A 19,877-nucleotide genomic window follows, 5' to 3' on the forward strand; every position below is an offset into this window, starting at 1 on the left:
AATAATAATAGCCACTATTCCCAGATCCAATTATAAAAAAGCTCAATTCTGAAGAGCTTGACAGCCTTTAAAGTGACAACCCAGGAGTTCTCTCTCACAAAAATCACCCTACTTGAAGTTGCAAGACTGTATTAAGACAACAGCTTGCAATGTTCTGCCAGCAGCTATCATCTGGATAACTTAGTAGGACTTATTTTTGACCTGCACTTTTTTTTGACCTGCTGCTCCAGCTGCATTTGTCCATATACACTTACTATTACAATGGGCTGATCTGAAAGGATGCCTGAAGAGCAAGAGTCGCATCCTCACTGAAGTACACTGTAACACAGAGCACCATCAACGCAGTATGCTCCAAAAGAAACACATGCAATTTAAAAAAAATAACACTTGCATTAAAGGACAGCTCAGCTTTTACATTAAAAAGACTCATTTGCATTTTCATGGTGCAGCATGAACAAGATCACTGCAGCATCTTTAGAAGTCAGAGCCCGCCTGTCCAACCATACTCAGTAATTAATACAGTTGTACTACATAAAAACCTTTTAGCCTTTTCATATTAATTCCTGGATATTTAAGTTATCCAAATTAATGAAAAATGCAGCTAAACCTCCTGCAAATATATCTCCAGAGACCATTATCTACTAGATAAATACCTTCTTCAATAGCATAACTATTATCTGTTATTTGTCCCTTGAAGCAGCAGTTACAGAAACCTTCGCTAAGGAAAATGCAATTTGAGCTATGGCATACTATGCATGACATTCTCTCTCCAGATTTCTACAAAAGTTAAAGTATTCAAGGACCTCTAATTTTTAACCATCTGTTATTTTTGCTCTTCAGAGAACAGTATCTAGTACTCAGTGCAGACTTCTGAAGTTATCTTGGAAGTAATACGTAATTTTAACAGTTAATTCTAAGAGTAGGGGGCAGGGGCACAGAAGAGGGGCATAAAAGCCGATCACAGCAAAGAGGCACACACTTAACTGTAGTATTATTGACTACAGACAGGTTCTTTTTGCCCATCAGAATTCCCCAAACGACTTGCAGAAAACCGGGTGTAAGATGGCAGACCGGGTGACACCAGGTTGCGGCTTTCTGTCTCTCCCAGCTGTCTCAGGAACCTTCTAAACTCCCTAACTCTTCCACATGCATTGCGGAGTTGTCACATCAGTATTAAGTGACAACAAAATAGAAGGTTTATCAGCCATACTAGCACTATTAAGGAAACAGTCCTCTCACAACAAACCACATGGCAAGAAGTAAACTTCCTGTTCATCCCTAAGCAGGGTGGGAGATGGGTTCCAGTTCCCCACCAGCCTTGCCTGCAGTCGAGTGCCCCCTAGAACATTATTCTTAATTCCCAACTGCTTCAGATACTTTTCTTGAACCATGTATAAGTGAATGGGTTACTCCTTTTCCGTATTACTGAGACATGAATAAAGCAAGGAATTATTCACTCTGAGGCAGATTTTAACACACTTCAAAAACAGGGTATGGAAGATGCAGCCAATGTTAGTGACAGCCCCACAGCTCCATTCAGCAGCAACCTTGAAGTCAAGAAAGCCTAAGAATCTGAACACCACGAGAATCTGAAAAGGAGCAACACATTTTATGTAATTCTGATCAAAGTTACGTAGGTGTTTAAAACTCGTCATTAACAACCTTTGTGAAAATGGATGATAAACTAGTGGTGATTTGCTTCCTCCCCAACTTCTCAATTAAGGTATTATTTATTCTAGGCTCCAGCTCCTGGAGTTGTTCATCATTTTCAAGATAGAACAAAAGGATAACTTGACCTTCAGTTATTACAGAGCAACAGACTTATTATGCTGGTTTTGAGTCAGTTTAAACAGCAAACATGAACATAATATTGGCCTAATTGTTTTCTTAGCAACAGTGATAGGTCCTTCATGTTTTTTCATAACCCCTAAAAAAATAAGCACAAATACTTCAGGCTAGATCAGAGGGGAGAGAAGGACCAAAATGAGGCTTAGATGGAGAAGTCTGCACAGAGGAAGCCTTATGCAGCTCATCTATAGGTTCTTGATGAGCTCTGATTCCAGCTTGAGTGCTTCTGCTAATCTCAAGTAATAATGCAAAGCATTGAGCTCAGAAGAATAAAAACTCTTTGTCAAAGTCCATGCAGTCCTCAGTGCCCACAGCTCCATCTTGAAACTCTCTGGTGGCTGATGCCAGAGAACAGAGGGCTGGCATGCAGCATTCTGCATGACTAACAAAGCAACAGACACATACAGCGCCAGACTGAACGTGCCTGCTTAGTTTTATACACGTAAATTAAACTTTTTCTTGTCATTTTCCCATTCAGAAACTGTGAAGCACCTACACCAATGCCTTCCCTTGGGTCTAACAGTAGGTTGTACTTGAAGTACAACCTTAACTCCTTAAGGGAAATTCTTACTCTTCGTTTCATCCTGGAATTCTGTGGACTCTTTACAAAAAAAGTCAATTATCTTCTGATTCTCCAGGCTGCCGCTTTATTCCTGACCATTCAAAGTATTGTTTTGGATACCGTGAAGCAATCAAGCCTGTGCAGGACAGAGAACTGTGATAAGCAGGACAGACTGAATGATACAGATTTGGTATCAGCAAACATGTCTTACTCCTGAAAACTTCTATAAACCTCAAAAAAGAGGGGAAAAGCACTCCAACTTTATACATATAAGAATATCTATATTGTTTCAAAAGTGTCTCCAGGAAAGCAACGGACAGAGTGGCAGAGAGACCTCTCCTCCAGAGCTGAGACTGCTCCCCCCGAAAGCCAGCAGGAGCCACGCTCCCCACTGCCCCTTCAAGGCGGTTTCCGTATTTCAGTTGGGCCTGGGAGACGAACCCCATAGTAGCAGATTGCTGCTACCACAGCACTTGGCTGTAACTGAAGACAGCAAGAGAACAGAAGTGATAATATGATCAAGAAGTGACTGCTAATCACCTTAAACAGATTCTTGAAAGGGCCCCAAGAGGAACAAACACTACAAGTTACATTTTGCAACTATTAAACCACTTATTTCTGGAGTTAAAGACATTGTGTAGAAGCAGTTGTGTAACTACTGCCATTCCTTTTTATAAGGGTGCAATAGAAACCATTATTGCTTAGTAGTTTGACTATTGTTTTACTTTTTTTTTTTTGTACTATGCCATTTAAAATATTTCTATGCCTGAATTGGCTATTCTGCTTTTTAATGAAACTGTTTACATATGGCCAAACCAAGATAAATAGCTTCCCCTCCTTCCTTTTAAGAAAAATAAAATTCAGGTAACAACAGTAATTTCTCTTCATGAATGTCACATTTTTTGACTACGCTGTGCTCTACAGCTCACTGGCACAGAGCAGACACACAGTGCAACCAACTACAATATGACAGCTTGAACTTCCAAACACAGGTCTGACATGAAATGAGCCGTTACATCTTGTCTAGCTATTACTATATGACTGGGGTGGTGGGAATAAGAGAATCAAAAGAACCCCGTGGTTCAAAGCGTTCCTGCTACAGGAGGAACAAAGCTGTGTTATTTTTCTCCTTAGAAGCATTACGCTGAAGTTAACCAAGTTGTGTTTTGATTTTTCAAGGAAAACCCTCAGTTTCAGAAAGACAGAGACATCTAGAAACCCATAACAGACTGTTCATGTGTGAACTGCAATTCGCAGCCACTACGCATTGCAAAAACCTTGAAAATATTAAACAGTGGTCTAGAATCAGGACTTTTACCTCCACTTGTTAGAATATAATCATGATGTGTTAATATACACAGACTGAAAAATTGGCAAAAGTGTTTCCTCAATAACTGCAGGTTCTTTATCTGATATTTTTTCTAAATACAGGCTTTACTAAGGACAAATGAGGAGTTCAAATTTATAGTATCAAATACAATTAATGCTTTATCAGATTAGTCTGAATCAAACTTCAGTGAGAGAAATCCTTCAACAAATGCTTCAAGCAAAAGAACAAGTTCTGGTCTACCTTTAACGCTGTTTTGCTTGAGAACTTTCTCTACAAGTTTAGTTGAGAAGTTACTTGCAGGTTTACCTTCACAGTAAGTCAGTCTATGATCAGAAGGACACGCTGCTCATGTGACAGAGGACCATAGCTCTTACCTCCTGAGCCTATACTTAAATTTTTGCCCATGAGTTTATATAGATCCTTTTTAACAGGCAGCTCCACAAACAGACTTTTAACAACAGTAATTGACAGTAAAAACTTTTCAGAAGGGATTCTGTTTTCTTTCATTAAAGGACAATGACATGATTTTGGTTAGAAAAGTGCTAAGATATTTCAAAGGAAATAAGTGGTTTTAATGTTTTTTCGTCTCCTCCCCCCGGGTTTACAGAATCGGAGCTATGCTTGTACTTCAGCTGCCAACCAGATATTAAGCACCCAAAGCATCTGTCCATAAACACTAACAGGTCAGATTCTCCAGGTGTGAGCAAGTGATGCAAAGCTTGAAGCTTTCAAGGTTTAGTCTGTAATCAAGTCCAATGGCTACACTAGTTAGAGCTAGACAGCAGGCAAAACAAGTGAAAAATACCCAGCTGTTCATGGGGAGACAAGTCACTGCCCATAAATAAGTCTGAGGAAAGTCACAGATCATGTGGACAAGGACAATTTTGTTTTCTTCTTACATTTCAAAAAGGCTTTCAATGAGGTTCCAGTAGAATTTAGTAGAATTCCTGAAGAATTTAGGCTGCTTTTAGAAAGCACCTACCCTGTCACGGATTAAGACTTGATTTTAAAAAGTTGGAAGCCAAGTACAAAAAGGGAAGTCAATGGCGGTTCCACATGACTCTCATCACAGACACCAGTCATTACATTCAGTACCGATCTGAGATAGTAATTTGTCTACTTCTTTGTTCTCTATGCAAAAGGATTTATCTCAAGATGATAAAGACGAGGACAGAAATCTGAAGAATCTCATGAAGTTGAGGACTGATAAAAGTAGCACAAGACGCATTGTTCCTAAACGCCAAGCAGCACAAGCAAGGAAAAACTACTTCTACATAAGTACAACGATGTGTCAATCCAATTAATTTTAAGGTAGAAGATTTCTGAGCTGTCATAATAACTATGTCCTGTAACATCAGCTCACTAATCAGCCACAGTCAGAAGCCAAACTAAATACAAGGGATTACGAAAAAAGCAGCAAACACACCGCTGTAGAAGTCTACAGAGCACTCACACCCTGCACGCAGGGTAATACTGCTTTTCCTCACTGCTTGTGGAAAAAAAAAAAGGTAGAGAAAGATAAGCAGAATTACCAGGTGTATCAGAGAATGAGACCAACCCACAGGAAAACCGGGTTCTGAGAATGTGAGGCACTGCAATAGGTGGGATGGAAGAGACGGACAGAGGAGACTGTGCAAACGTTATGAAGCAACAAAAGTGCTTTAAACAGAAGTTAAAACACAGAACAGTCAAATGAAGGTAATATTCCACACAGTGCCTGGCTAAACTGTGAAAACCCTTGCTGTCGAAGGTTGCAGATGATGGCACTTAGGTTTAAAAGCAGACAAGCTGATACGGGTGGAAGCAGCAGCATTAAGTGAATCTCTCTCGTACTGTGAAGCACAAAATACACTGCCAAGGAAGCTGCTGGTCCAAACACTTCATGAGCTGGAGAAGCACAGACTTCGGGACTGCTACCAGAAAGCATCACCATGTTTGTGCCAGTCTTATATTCCTCCGCAGAGCAGCTGCTACTAGTTGCTGACCGCACCACTACAACTGTATGCTGATCCAGTACAGCAGTTTACACACAGGGTTGGTCTAATTCACTACAAAGTGAATTCCACACTTTCGGAAGCACAAAAGGAAGGAAAAGAGCCTGTAACACACACCACTAAGTTTGAATTGGTTTGGAAACCAGAATCCTTCCATGTCTTTTTAATTTCACTTCCTATCTCCAGAGCTGACTAGCATTTTTATAAGCTCACTTGTACAATGACTACAACTCAGCCAACATCACAATTAGATTTATAAGCAAAGCTCTATTTCTTGAGAGAGCAGTCTCTCCAGCAACCACAGCCAGGCACCTCAGACCTCCTCATCTACTATAACTCATAACCCATAGTGACAGCCACAGCTGAAACCTTAACAGTTTAAAGAAAAAAGAACAGCAGCTCATCTGCAGTCTGTAGATTTCATGGCATCATACAGCCAGGTAAGAAGGACTTTTCTGATATTTTTCACACAGGTGCTGTCCCTTCTTACCAGGGAACAACTCTCAACAGCAGAGAGAGTACAGTTGTATCTGCGGAGTGACCGAAGTCAGTGCTGGAACCAACGAACAGCAGCCATCACGCAGAACTCTGGGCTGCAAGGAATTACACATACTGCTCTTTTCCCCCTCATAACTCCCAGATGAGAGAAGCTTCGTAAGCCCAGTTTGAACAGCCTACAGAAGAGTCCCAGTTTCTCACCTGGCAGCAAACACCACATCAAACCTCCCACTAGGTGGAGAAAGATCATCCTCAAACATTCTGCAAAAGCTAGAAAGAGCTGATTAGTCTGGGTGTACCTATGTAATATTTCTTATCTTTCTACAAATCAAGCTGAATGAGTTTGCCTTGTAGTCTCCCCTGGAAGATCCTTGCCTTTACAAAAGGTACTTTACTGCATTAGTTTCACACCACCCAAGTTGATGATTAAAGATTCTGGGACAAGGGATGAGGGGGAAAACACAAACCAAAGAAAACCCTAAAAAAACAAAACACACACACCAAACAAAGGTAAGAAAACCCACCCAAAACAAGCCCTAGTATATCGCCATGGCCTCTCTGAATGGCTACAGCTCCTTCTGAAAACCCTTGGCTCGATTATCATTGCCCTTATTCACCCCCCACCCCCCCCATGGGAAGAAGCACAGGAAGAAACATAGCTGTCTGCCATGAGTAACAGATTTTTGCGTTGGGGGCCAGAGATGATAACGTCTCAGACTAGGAAAGGATTTTTTTGGCCTGTATCCTTATATTGGCTCCAAGTTTCTCCACTCCAAGTACAACTAGAGTTTGTTTATTGTGATCTGTCCCAGTGCCAGACTGCACAGCCAGCACAGTGATAGTCACCAAAAACCTTGGTGCAAACCAGTGCCAGAAGCATCATGGTTCTGCCTGGGCTAAAGAGAAGTCAGAACCAGAGATTCAAAGGAAGTCATCTCAAACTAGCAAGTCCTAGAAGATAAAAATGCAGAGGGAACATCTAAGTTTCTTGGTCAGTATGGCAGCCAACAGGAGCCTTGCAGTAAAACACTATCTTGCAAGACGCTGGTCATGCAGAGAGCAGCGTTCTCAGATTAGACCTTTTCTAGAGAAGCTGAGCTCATGAAAAAATATATCAGAGCAGGTCATCAAGAAATAAAGTTCAGGTGCTTTATTCTGAAGATTATTACCACTGAACTGCGTTTGAATGGGTAATATATCCCAAACAAGCCTTACACTGGAAAGAACCATAATAATCTATCACACAACAAATAATTCCCAAATTCAGGAGACACAGGAGAAGTGGCTGCAACCAGATTTTTTCTTGTTAGCTACACAGGCCAAGTACAGCAGCTGCTTTGGACAGAGCTATTCACTTCAGCCAGCTCCACATACAAAACCACAGAAAACAGAGTTCAGTGAGCATTGAAGCAGCATCCTTTTCTCTTGTTATAACTCCCTATTTTAGATTTGGGGTTGTTGACTCTTACCCTTCAGATTTCAGAGCTCAGTCATTTATGTCTACTTTTCCAGCTTAGTAAGCTTCTCGCTGTTCGTATTTTGGATATAACCATGACATTACTTACGTGTATTCTAAAAGTGATCTCAAAACCAACTGACAATACAAGGTTAGAGGAAGACCACTTGGAAGTTTAATTTTAATCACGTATGCCAGCCATTTTCCCTATAATAAACAGCCACATATCCCCACTAATCAAGGTATTTGAAATATTAATATGCAAACAAACCTAAATAAGCTCAGCAGCTACATTCAACAAGAAAAATAATCCCCTTCATCTATTGTTTTAGCATTCAAGATTTCCAGGGTCTTGGCACCACGAGGCTGAGCAACAACGAGCCATAATGAGTTACAAATGGGTGTGTTTTTTTTTTTTAACCTTCATGCTTACCAGATGTGTTAACTACAGGACACACAACACAACAGATCAGACACCAGGTATTATTTGCTTTAGGAGAGCAGTTAAGCACAGAGCTTAATCTGATGACAAAAATCTTCCAAAATTAGTCTTAAAAAACACAGATGCTCCATTTGAAACGTGCAAGCAGAAACTACAAAATGAAACAATGGGTCATCGTGCCTTGCCACTTTTGTGTGGGCTAGCATGTGATTACAAACCTACAATAGTGACTTTGCAGTGTGGTTTAGTCTTCATCTGCAAGGTGCTGAACAGCAATTAAGTGTTTTAAAGAGCAACCTGAAAACCCTCATTAGCGTTCCAACAGCAGAGCAAGAGAAATGGAGAGGTTTTGCTGTCTGCAACAGAAACGTCCACTTTCAAAATAATACCAAGTCACCACACCACCGACTTACCCCCTTGGGTTTACAAAGGTATTTCTCAGAACCATTTATCCAGTCAACAACGTAGCTACAGAGCACCTTTCCTAGAGGTTTGCAAGGGGGAGGAGAAATACTCAGAAATACAGCACCCAGGCTATCCACTTACTGGCAAGTGCTGTAGCCACTTCACTGGACCAGTCTACATTATTTCAATTTTTTAAATCCTCATCTGCATAAAGGCCAGATTCATACAGTAATGAAGGTGTAAAGTAACAGAGGACAACAACACATAAGAGAAGGAAAAGTTTATCTGCTCTTTTTTAAGCAGGAATATTTGGCTATGAAAAGCAGGTTAGCTTTTTCTCTTCAGGTACCGAGCAGAAAAGGTTTGTAATCAGTATCGTCCATGCAGATAGGTAAATCAGATGTTATCAAGGGTTTTTGGTTGATGTAATAATACACATAATGCCTTTAAAGCATTAACATGGCAATAACTAGATAAAACAATGAAAAGTCGGGGTGAATAAAGGGCAGTTTTTTGGAGGGGGGATTTTTTTAATGCTTTTCTCCATTCCGTTTGTTAAAATTTAGTGACGTATGCATGTTTCAACTTTATCATCATTCCCAGATTTAGACTACACCACCAGTCAAACGAATTCCCAGCTCTCACACAAACAGCAAACCTTTGGAAATGGATTAAGTGTTCCTGCTGCCACTGCAACTCAATTCCCAAACTCTGGAAGGAAATGCTCATTGGGTGGAGTAGGTAGTACAGAGAAGAAGTCTGAGTTAAGAGTAGCAGAAGAGTAACGTCCTCTCCCCACAGGAATGAAGTCTGACGACACCAGCAGCAGAGACACTCTTCCCACTGCCTCCATTCCTTAGGGTTACGGACCACAGCAGCTGCCAGGCTCTTTTGCTTCTCCAAAAGGCAGGAGCCCTAAACCAACCACGCTCAGAATTCACTTCCATATTCCCCCTGTCCTGCCAGGGGCCCCAAGATAAAGCACTACTTCCCAGAAGCTGTATTTCAAGCTACAGCTTAGCTTTTTGATTTTCATACAAAAAAAGTTTCAACGAAGGCCTGAAAAATGTTCCAGACAATATTAAAGCGACATTTACAGGCACTTTTTTTAAAACTCCTTGAGATGTGTAGCCTTGGACATAAGACCAAGAATGCTATCGCACACAGAACATTCTCTCTAGTTTAAGGTCACAACATGTAAGATAACAAAAGATAACACTACCCAGAATTAAGTTTCTCCACTTGAAATCGCAAGTCGTTTTGTTGCAGCTGAACACAAGCGCCTAAATACAAAAAACAGAGCATGGGACCACAGCAGCCATCCTTGACCAGCAGGGCATGGATTAAGGACAGCCACGAGAAAGGAAGAAAACAAGCATAGAGTGAAAGAAAATCATCTTCCTCCTACCTCTGCGCTCTGCTGCAGAGTCCCGAGGCTGCCAAAGACGGAGAAGCCACGTTCCTGTGCCTCGAGCAGACTCCTGCAGTTGTACCACTCCAAAGCAACCCCAATGGTTTCAGGGTATCAGCAAGGTTTGTAGGCTGAGATGGTATCTTTTATTAGACCAATGTATATAATAAACAGGTATACTGGTCTAACAAGACACTGCCGCTGCACTCGGCCTTGCAGACACGCAGTAATCCTTGGTGTCACTACCAGCCAGCTCATAGCGAAGCATATTTCTGCAGAGTGGGGCAGGATGACAGAACATAGCACCTCCAAATTCAGTAATTACTGACTGATACAAATTACAAGTACGCTCCTTAATATATTCAGCACTTGATCCTGAATTCAGATGTCCCAAATTCTCACAAAAATTAAACAATTTGGTAATTAATTTAAAAAAATTGTTTTTAGGTTGTTCATAAGAATTAGAACCAGCTGTCATTTACATCATTATTCTCAGTGAAAGGCAAAAGAAGATGAACTTTCTAAACGGCCACACTTCAAGATGAACTATGGCATAGCAGAGGAAGCCCATAGCTACTTTGACAGGGGAAGGGGCAAGAGAAGATCTTTGATACTCTGCAACAGGATACACGTCACAAGTTACCTTTATATCCAAATCTTTTTGACAAGGGAGAAGCAAGAAAATAGAGCCTTCCATGTACTACACCTGTGCAGTAAATCAAGCATTTTTGTCAGTTTAAAATAGGATGAAAAGTCTTTGACGTATCTGTTATAGAACCATCACATGGTGTCCATGACAGGCAGCATTGTGGTTGCTGAACATCCCAGCTGCATTTGCTTCCCTTTTAGCCACATTTATAAACCTTGCATTTAGTCTCTCCCCAGAGTTCAACACTAATTCAGGGTCTGCTTCTTAACTTTCTTCAACCTTTACAAGTCACTTTGTCTTTCAGAATGGTTCTCTCATGCTACTTATCTACAAAAGGACTACGATATGGAACTGCTTATATGGCTTAAATAGTTTCCCCCGCATACCCTTCAAAAATCTTACTTAAACATCACATCTGCATTTGTAGATGAAGACAAAATTATTTAAAATTTATTTTCAACGTCTCTAATAATAGAGAAAGTACAAAATATAATCCACAAGCTATATAGGAGGCAAAGGACAACCTCCAACAACAGAAGAGTTACTGCAATGTTGAATGTTTCCAAAAAAAATCTTACATTTAGATGAAGATCCTGTCTGTCATTTTCTCTGCTTTTCTTACAGCAGAAAGTCAAGATTGCAGAACTCTACTTCTCCAGCAGTCACTGAATATTTAAAAGCTGACCTTTTAGCTGGCGCTCAGGTCTAGTTCAGAGTTATATGTAGTTTACATATCATGGTCACCGCTATCTGCTAACTGCAGTCCAGATCTCCAGTACCCACAGTAACCAAGCTTGTCCTTATCACACTAAGTTACCAGCTGTGTGGGGAAGCCAAAACCAAGGTCAACCTGAAGAATAAATTACCTCCCCACTCCTCCAGGCCAGAATGAAATACACTTGTATGAATATTTATATTATTCCTGCTAAACTTGTTTGATGGACCGACTTGAAAAATATTACTGGACACACAAAAAGTTCTCCTGAACACTTTCTTTACAGTGTTCTCTAAAGGTATCGGGTATTTCACCAATACCTGTATTAGCTCACTAGTCCGTAACTTTTATCTTGCAAGTGCCACTAAACCATAGCAAGCCCTAGTACATAGAGGTCAAAAAGGCCAGAATTCTTGTCCAATGTTTTTTGCTTTTCCAGCAAATACAAGTACTAAGGTATTGAAAAATTATGCATCCTTGAGCTTTTATCTAACAGCAACTTCAACATAACAAAGGGTTAGTTTAAAAAATCCCAAGCATGAAAAAGAACACCTGTAAGGTCTAAGATAACTATTATGAAGGATACATAAGTACTGCACGAAGTAGAAGAAAAAGTTTCAGGTGCCACATTTCCTTCCTTGCCTGCATGCTCCCAGGAGACACTGCAGAAGCTATGAACCACCGCGATGATGTTCAACAGCTAATTTTAATCTTTTATTCGTGACTTGATTCATAACCCTGCAAATCACTAGCAAGCTGCCTAAAGGTCTTAGCTTAAGCAGAAATTTGAGACAAATTCTGGTCTAAGACAAATTATAGAGTACTTGCAGTTACAAGTTGCAAAAGTTATTCTGTATTATCTGCAATAAAATCGTGCTTTTTAACCAACAGAAGTGAAGCCTACTCAGTTTCGCATGCTTTACGCAGTGAGTCAACTACATTAACTAGCTTTTAGACACAAACACTGCTGTTACTGTTCTAAGGCTTCGAAGAGAACTATAAGCTCAAAGGATAAAAGAAAACCCTGCAGAGGAAAAACAAACAAGAGGAAACAGCCACACACACAGCCAACCCCATCTTCACCACTACACCACTGTTATTCCAGCACACTCCCAGGCTTACTGCAGCTGTTGAAGGGCTCAGGCTGCACCTGCAGTACCATGGACAGGGTATCCAGAAGTCATTCACTTCAGAGCACTTAATCACTGAATTTAAGCAACCAGCTCAAGCTTTTTCTTTTCCTTTTTTTTTTCTCCAGGTAACATCCTTTTTCAGTGAAAGAGATCCAGCAGTTCTCACGTATCATACCCACAAGCTTCAGTGCTTACTTCAAGGAGTTCCTTTGAAGTTTAAAAACCTTTCTGCACTTCCACTGAACCCACACTATTAAGGCCCATGACTGATACTTGGTCTGAAACTCAAACATGGACAACTTTCTGTTGATGAAGCAGAGGATTTTTGCATTTTTGTTATAGCATCATAGAATCACTCAGATTGCAAAGGACCTCAACAGTTTTCTAATCAACCTCCTGCTCAAAGCAAGGTCACAAAGACCAGTCCAATTACTCAGGGCTTTATCTAGCTGGGTCAAAGCAGCCAAGGATGGACACCTCCTTCAGAAACTTGTTCTAGCGGTTGACATCTCCATGGTGAAACTCTTTTTAAAGCCAGTTATTTTAACTCAAGCCTGCTGTCTCTTGCGTGCCCTCTGCACGCTGCTGCGAAGAGCCCAGCTCAGTACTCTCAATACCCTGCCCACAGGTACCAGTGGGCACTATTAGCTCCCACCTTCCTGAGGCCTTCTCTTCTCCAGGATGAAGACCCAACTTCCCTTCATTTCTTCTCACCTGGTCTCAGAGAGCATCAAACTGTCCCAGACATTTTGATGGCCTTCCACTAACCTCCACTCTGTCACCTTCAGGTGTTCGGAAGCCTAATGCCGCTATTAACGGAACAACAACAACTGTTACTGGTATTATTCAAACTCATAGAATTTTGGCAAACTCATATGGCTCATATGCGTCGATGACATTGAAATGTAAGATTTTCAGTCTAAAGTCTGGATTAGAGTGGATTTTCTTCATCCCTACACTTCCCCAGAGACAACAGCAGGACTCTGCTGCATCATTTGTGGTAGTGGGGGACCGCGTTCATGCTCTCCCCTGGTTATGTTTTTAGGCATTGGAATGGGTTGCCCAAGGAGGTGGTAGAGTCACTGTCCCAACCCTTCCTTAAACACCCCCAGGATGTGGTGCTTAGGGACATGGTTTAGTGTGTAATATTGGTGGATGGGGGATGGTTGGACCAGATAAACTTAGAGATCTTTTTCAACCTTTATGATTCTATATTAAAATCTTTTCCCGTACACACTGAAATGAATTGTACACTGCCTCTCTAACTGTAATCCGCTCCTAGGACATCTCAACTCTAGAGAGAAAGAAAGAAGGGACATCTCATATTCAGCCTGTAGCTGTTTCTAAACTAGAATTAGTTATGGAAGAACTCCCAAAAAAAGCCACCCAACTGAATGACAGTTCTGCTGAGCAGAGCAGAAGTTTTACAGGATTAAATATATACTTGGATACACAGGGACGAGTAAATAAGATCAGAAAAACCTCTGTTGTACACACTTTAAGATATAACATGAGGGAGAATAAGAGTACTTTCTACAGGCTGCCATCTAAACCATAAGCTGATACTCAAGGTGAAATAAATTAACAGAAGAGCCACAAGCACGCTTGCGTTCTGGGAAGGTTTTTGTCCTAGTGATAACCACAAGCAAAACTTCTAATATCCCTTTTCCAAATCACCCTTTCCGTACTCCAAACTTACTCATCAGGCTAATGGCAACATATTTCAGGACAGTACTAGCTATTTAGACACCAACACTCTCGGGTGAAACAAGTAACGTAAGGAATTGTTAACTACTGGGAAATCCATGTCTTGGCCAGTAAGTCAGTGAATACCAGAGAGAGGAGAAAGAGGCATGGAGAAGGGTCGTATCCAAAGATTTACTTTAGACCTCCTGGGGGAGGAAAATGTTTTCCCTTTTCTCAAGGGAATGACTGGGGAATTATGGATACCGGAACAAACAGCAAAGCTTCATTAACAGAAAAACAAATCTTCTCTACAGGCCTCCACACATCTCAGGAAAGCCCCCCTCCTTTCTTTGATTCCCAAAAAAAGGGGAATAAATATTTCAGAAAAGGTCTGTACTCATCTAGTTTTTGTTTTTTAATTCCTACAAATAAATTAAGTCCCTGCACCTCCTGAAAAGTTGGTCAGAATCCTTGAGAAGCTACCCAAAATCACACAGCAGCAGAAACAGTTGGCCAGTCTCTTCAATCTCATTCAAAAACTTGAGAAACAGCAAAGTCACCACCTGCAGGTTCCAGCTCAGCCATTTATGCTCTTGGTATCTTCACAGCCACATGAGAGCAAAAGGAAGCAAACCTGACTTGGGCCATATTGACAATGCTTACCTCTCACCACAGAGGCATAGCCAAGTCAGTTGTTAACCACAGGCAAAGGAACACTTAACATTTTGGAGATACAGTAATATTAGATGAATAACCTGCCTGTACTTTCACTTTAAACCTCAGGCAACACAGGAACACATTAGAAGCTACCTGAATTTATACAGAGCTCAAGGCAGAAAACAAAACGCTAAAAATTAATGCCTTGATCCTACAAACATTTAAGTTGTACCTAACTTTACCCAATGGAGTATATCTATTGACTATAATGAAACTACAAAGCGTGCTTGAGCCACAGAACAAAGCCTAAACTTGCAGCATCAGGTAGAAAAGTGTTTTATCAGAAGAATTCCCTAGCATAAAGACTGCTGTGGCACACTGTAACTGTCTCAATGTGTGAATCCATGTGTTACAGTGGAACTGTGAAGTTACAGTACAAGCTTAACATACAAAAGGCCATTTTTACTTTAAATGGATACAACATCTACACTTAGGTACCTATACTTAGGCATTTTCAGGAGGAAACAAGTAGTTAAAGCACTAGCCCTGTGGCTAGCAACTGCCAAGTCCAACAGAGAGAAAAAAAGCACAAGTTATACATCAAGAAAGCTCAATTGTTTTAAGTACATCTGGAAGGTAAAGTTGATTGCAAATATAGCACGCACCCTGCATCCAAGTTTATGGCACTGTTGAAGCAAAAGGAAGCTAGGCCTTGGGTTTATTTCTTGTTTTACCCTGAAAGCATTAAGAGGTGAGTCTTCTCCAAAATCTACAGCTCTGTAGCAGATAATTCTACATATTGCAGTATCTCTTAGCAATTTAGAGAAAGGAGTTGGGCAGAACACAGGTGCATCTAACTAAAATGCAGCATCCAGTAACACCAGTGACCTATTGGTCCTATCATCTGAAGGCAGACATTGACTCAGTTCTGTTTAACTAAAGAGAATAAAAAAATATTCATTCAGCATACGTTGCACTTTTCTATAAAATTTACCTTTCAGAAAGTGGAAGATGACACTTCATTCATCATTTCTTTACCCAACAAGATCACTGTTGTAACAAAAGAACATCAGTACAGAGCTCAGATCCACAAGCCTAGGCATTTGAGACAACACCACTCAGAAGTTATCAATTATCTCTCAAATTACCATTCACTTTTAGCAGACACAGTTAAGGATAAGAAATAAAGACATACACAAATGAAAATATGGGCTGAAACTACAATCAGAAGACTGTCCCAAGGGTAAAAGTTAAATTCCTCTCGGGCAGAAATTCAGGACGACCTTGATTTACCCAAGTTTTTGGGTTTTGTTTTTAAATAACTAAACACACGAGTTTAAAGACTCCAGATAGCAATCTTACATCAATGCCTTCAAGTGAACGTTCCATCTCCAATGGAGTAAGTGCTGGAAAGTTTGAAGAATTCACAAGTTAACAACAACAAGGCATAACCACTAGCATGCACTTACGTTTAAAACTAATCAAAGTAAACTACAGCTTTACCATAGATATTTGTTTTGCATTTCCAAAAAATAAGTTATATTTCAGAAAGCAAACCAAACTTCATACATATGACTTAGCAGGAGTAAACTTCAGAGGATGAAAGAATCTTCCTATCACTCACTCCATACAAGTGCTATAAATCCACAGAGGTGACAAGTTTGAGCAGTATTCACTCCGATCATAAATCCTACCTCCCACATGTCTGGTATATGAGTTACAGTCTTCGGCTGCTACTGCTCAGGGAAATATGTATTTGTTAGTAAACAACAAGGTTGGGAAAGATCAACACCTCCATTCAGGGAAGTACCTTTATCTCAATGGGGAATAGAGCATATGATGGCTTGAAGATAACCTATAGCTGTAGTAAACAAATTCTAGAGACAGTCACAGACAAAAACAATTGACTTTAAAAAAAGGAAAGGGAGAGCATTAAGAAGTATCCTAGGGACATAGTTTTCCAGGTCATTTTCTAAAAAGGCTGTGCAGAAAGGGAAAAACAATTTAATAGTCTAAAACGAAACAACCCAGTAAAATACTCAAAAGCAGAGTATCAGTTTCCACCAGCTTCAGGAAGGTGTGGAGCACTGGTTTTAGATATATTCCTTCTACTACTGCCTCAGCTATATGGAAGTACATTAATTCAGGCAGGTGAATTTAAGGAGTCACTAGCTATGTACAAAATCCTGAATTCAATCCCCCAAAAAGTAATCTGCCAGACTGCAAGACGCTATAAAAAGCACAGAAGTTCAAATGCACTTGCCCAGCATATTCTTTAGATGCTGTGGCCTTACTTCACAGGTTTTGTTTGTTCCCACCCCCCAAACTAATAAGCAGCTCTAAATTCTTACTGATCAAGAGCAGCTGAGCACAGTGCCTTCGGAGAAGGCAAAGCCCATGTGAGATGCAAACTAAAAAGAATCCAGACAAGATTCAAATAACTGCCTTAAGAGAAAGAACTGGCTATTAAATCTTTCTTTTTAAAAAGAAAAGGAAAAGTTATACAAGAAAAATACAATATTAAGGAGGCCTCACCAACATCTATATTGATGGCGGCTCTGGTTGAGGGGATGCTCTCTTCAATATCTGGCTGTATATTTAGTAAAACACCACGGAGTGACACCAAGTCCTTCTCATGCACTTCCACATACTGGTGTCTTTCCCAAGTCCGTCTTAAGTCCCAGGAAAAAAGTGGTATACTATCGAAAGGTGCTGCCCTGCACTTCTACGGAAGTTGCCTCCAAGCTTTCAGACGTACACTGTGCATGCAGCACGAGCAGCAGCTGGTTGCTCCTCTCACCCAATGAGTGGCTCAGCTGCTCAGCACGGCTGACTACGGTACTGCAAATGCCAGAAGGAACCTGCGTCTCACCTCTTCCTCCCAAGTGAAATTTGTTAGAAAACAAATTTTGGCTTGCCTCTACCCAATACAGTGAAGTATGTGAGTGTATGCACGGGCACACACATGTGCACACAAAAAAAAATACAACAAACAGTAACTGGTACTAATTATCAGTAGAGATAAAGTAAGGATTTTAATTCCCAGTGCCTGTCTTCTGGTTCTTCGCTTGGATTACACTCTACATAACTAACCCAAAAGAGTAACAGCAATACCACAGCAGGCCTCCTCACGAAGATGGCTGTAGGGGCTCCCTCCTTTCTTTGAAAGCAGTTAGCTGGCAGCCCAGCAAAAGATGCTGCTCTTTACAGAACCAATTCCAAGCAGTTTCCAACTGAGGCAAGGTGTTTTCTCAACACTGTCAAAGAGTCATACAGTCACACAACACAGCTGGTTCTTACCGAGTTTCACTGTGCTATGTATTTATGTAGTAGTAACCAGAGCAATCGTTCTCCTACAAGGTATGCTGCTGCCCCACCTCCAGGGAATCACGAGCCTGCAAGGTTAAATCAAAATGAGACCACGAGCAAAATGATTAAGAAATTAATGGCTTTAAGAGAGCTCAATTAGAGCAGGAAGCCACTACACTGCTGTGAACAAGAGGATGGACCTACAGTGAAGCATTTCTTACAGTTACCACTACTACTCAAGACAAACAAAGCTATAAACCAGCCAGAAGATGCCTGCCTGTGTGCAAAAGACAGCTTGATGATTACAAAGCTTATATTTCCTTAGACTTCCCAGCTATTCTTTCATATTTTTATTGCACACTAACAGTTATGTTGAAGAAAGCCACCAGCAATCGTCCTCTGCCTTCAGACTTACCACCTGATATTCCAGAACCAGTTTGCCAGTAACTGTGAAGCCACAACATTAATATGTTAAATGCACACTTCACTAAATGAAAGTATTGGCAAAGAAGCTTTCAAAGACAAGAAGAAACTACAATTTCTCAAACTTGGTTCCTTCAGTTACAACTTCCTTGACCCTTCGCCCAAGATGAAGTTTGTAAAAGGAAAACTTACCATCGTAGGAAGAGGGATTGGACTTGCTAACAAGCAACAGAAGCACATGCAAGTGGGCTACTTTAGAGGAGCAGCAGTTCTACGACAAATGGCAGCAAGATTAAATCACTAGACAAATTGGATCAGCGTTCCTGGGCCCCTCTCTCATTTGGACTAGTGCTTTTAGCTAATTCCAGCAGTTCAGGGCCCCTACCTTTCACTCTGACGGGGGAGATGCACTCAGATTATCTACAAGGCAAGCTGACCTATAAACACAGATTTTGACCTAACAAGTTTTGGCCTTTCTGTTCATGCTACTTTAGGAGCTCTCAGAGGACACTTTTTTTATGAATGAGACACTGAAGACGAATTCTAGATTTCATTAAAAGAAAAGTCACATGTAATGAAGCAGAAGCTATTCAAAGAGAGGGGGGTATAGTTTCTATTTCTGAATCATCCAGCAGCCCAAGGTAACTTCTGCAGATCACAGCAAAGCTTTAGGCCTTGAACTGACAGGTACAGCCACAGCTACGTATATACCTATCTTCACTCATTATGTTTGGAGAGAAGGTAGAGAAAGAAAGAAAGCAGTTGAACGCTTTTTCCATGTATCTCATGACTACCACTATGCACTTCTCCAACCCCCTAGCCCCCCCCCCCTTTTCTTTTTTTTTTTTTTTTTCTTTCTAATTTCTATGTTGTACTGCAAACCAGAAACTCTGAATGGCAGTCATCACATGCTTACCTATGTGGCACATCACCTTCATCAAAACTTTTATTATCACTTGAACTCCCTCAGGTCAGCAATTGCAAAGTATATCTCTATATCACTGAATTATTTCCTTCAATACCTGAAGTTGTTAAATATGTATTTTTTAAATGGTAAGTTATTGTTAACATGTAATAAGAGACAGGTTTGCAGTAATAACATTACCTAGGTTGCAAATACAGTATTTCACACCTCTATGAGCCTTAGCCCAGGCATCTTGCAATTTAAAATTAATATACACCATTCAAACAGGTTTTGTATTAAGCTTTCTGCCGTAACTGTAGATTTAAACTAAAATACAAATGTGTAGCCTCCTTTCTAATAAGTCATCTGTTGAACTCACTGTTCTTAAAACAAGTTGCCCAGCTTCTCACTTGTCCATTGCATTAAGCTGGGAAGCTGGTAGCAGGTCTTCCTAT

General features: G+C 40.6%; 1 protein-coding gene across 8 annotated transcripts in view; it reads right to left on the reverse strand.

The window, feature by feature from the left end:
- CNOT4 (CCR4-NOT transcription complex subunit 4) overlaps positions 1-19,877 on the reverse strand; it is a 90,419-nt gene that overhangs the window by 48,481 nt on the left and 22,061 nt on the right. Inside the window, exon 1 of one of the 8 annotated variants that reach the window (XM_080595600.1) lies at positions 18,087-19,323. The exons of 6 other annotated variants lie outside the window; for them this stretch is intronic. The gene's annotated coding sequence lies outside the window, so the exon portion shown is untranslated. One more of the 8 variants, XM_080595601.1, reaches the window with a different exon arrangement.

This window comes from Anser brachyrhynchus (genome assembly GCF_964034855.1).
Source record: "Anser brachyrhynchus genome assembly, chromosome: 1".
Taxonomy (NCBI): Eukaryota; Metazoa; Chordata; class Aves; order Anseriformes; family Anatidae; genus Anser; species Anser brachyrhynchus.